Source organism: Propithecus coquereli, unplaced genomic scaffold, assembly GCF_000956105.1.
Source record: "Propithecus coquereli isolate 6110/MARCELLA unplaced genomic scaffold, Pcoq_1.0 Scaffold173, whole genome shotgun sequence".
Lineage (NCBI taxonomy): Eukaryota > Metazoa > Chordata > Mammalia > Primates > Indriidae > Propithecus > Propithecus coquereli.
The window spans coordinates 3,575,220-3,577,196 of NW_012141969.1; the positions used below are offsets into that span (position 1 = coordinate 3,575,220).

The 1,977-nt window shown below is 37.6% G+C and overlaps 1 pseudogene; it reads left to right on the top strand.

The window, feature by feature from the left end:
• The first annotated feature begins 401 nt into the window (after positions 1 to 401).
• Positions 402 to 1,977, top strand: part of LOC105808433 — a 3,295-nt pseudogene continuing 1,719 nt past the window's right edge.

Here is a 1,977-nt window from a genome sequence, read left to right on the forward strand (position 1 = left end):
AAATTCTGTAACTGTTTGCTCACATAGATAGAGTTAATTGAGGGATCTCTAGAAGCTTTTTGGGAGACTTAAAACCTAAACGAACTATCTGTTATTATGTAAATCTGTAACCAGTGGCAACTGATCGCTGCATCAATAAATACTGATGCTGGACTTCGCTTGTGGCCTTAAAGGTCATGGGAATGCTGGAGGTCCCCTGACTCCGCCATCTTTATAACTATACTTTTGTTTCTGTGTCTCTTTATTATTTCTCTATTCTCTATTTCTATTATTTCCATATCTCTTGCGATGACCCTGCCAAGGGACCCGTTTTGGCTGGGAGTGTAGCTAACTCACGGCATGAGACCAAGGTAGATGATGATAAGCTGAAAGCTGTAGTGGAAGTGAATTCATCTCAACCTATGTGTGAATTAGCAGCAAGGTTTGATGTTGCTATTGCAACAGTATTGGACCATTTGAAACAAATGGGCAAGGTAAAGAAGCTGGATAGATGGGGTCCTCATGAATTAAATGAGCATCAGAAATCCTCTCAAAGCTTGCCTTACTTTGCTGTCATGACATAAAGGTGAGTCATTTCTACACCATATTGTTACATGTGATGATAAATGGATTCTTTTTGACAATTGCAAGTGTTTGGCACAATGGCTGGATAAACATGAAGTGTTGAAACACAGGAAAGAACTGAATAGTCATCAAAAAATAGTTAATGATGTCTGTTTGGCGGTCTAGGGCTGGTATTATCCACCATATCTTGATGAAACCTGGTCAGTCGATGACAGTGGATGTCTACTACAACCAATTGTATAAAATGATGAGGATGTTTGTGATTAAGCAGCTAAGATTGGTTAATAGAGACAGGCCAATCGCCTTGCAAGACCCCATGTCACAAAAAAACAACGCTGCTCAAACTACAGAAGCTGGACTTAGAAACTCTGTCATCCACCATATTCACCAGACATTGCACCAACTGACTACCACTTCTTCCAGGCTTTGGACTACTTCTTGCACGGAAAAATATTCGATTCTCAAAAAGCTGTGTTTCTAGGAATGTGGGACAGCAATAAGATACTAGAGAGAATAAAAAGAGTGAAGAATATGTTGAAAAAGTGTGAGAAAGATGAAAAAGTGGAAAGATTCACTGAGATTTTGGAGGTGGTGCTCAGCTGTTGGAGAAGTGGGAAATTTATTATGAGTACAAGGAGGAAAGTGGAGGTTGGTGAGTTAATAACATCTAGGAACTAAGTGAAAAGGTTATTCAAAGTGGCACTGGTACAGATGCTGAAGTTGCTCAGGAGTCCTGCCATTCAAATAAAGCTTTGTGATATTAAATATAACTAAAGACATCACAAAAACATATTTATGTAACAATCACATTTGGATAATATTCAAATAGGTTGCTATAAGAAATCATCCAGGTGATTAACTCAAAATGGTTGCATTTATATTCATAAATTTATTTATTTGAAAATATTAAGGGGGTACAAATGTTTTTGTTATATGGATATCTTTTATAATGCTTAAGTCAGGGCTTTTAGTGTTCACAATAGGTAAGGTTTTACCCCTCCCCCTTTCCCCTTCTTGGTTTCCAATGACCTTTACATCTCTTTGAGTCCCTGTGTGCCCATCAATTGGCTCCCAATTATTAGAGAGTACAAGTAGTGTTTGTTTTTTCATTCCTGAAATCAACCTAAGTGCCCAACAAATCATAAGTAGATTAAGAAAACATGGCATATATATCATAGAGTACTACTCAGCCATAAAGAGGAATAAGATAATGTCTTTTGCAGCAACGTGGATGGAATTGGAGACCATTATCCTAAGGGAACTACCTCAGGAATGGAAAATAATTTTAAAAAATATTATATAGGTCAAAAGGTCAGCGCAATAAATGGGACCTGACCAAATTAAAAAGCTTCTGCACAGCCAAAGAAACAGTCACAAGAGCAAACAGACAACCTACAGAATGGGAGAAAATTT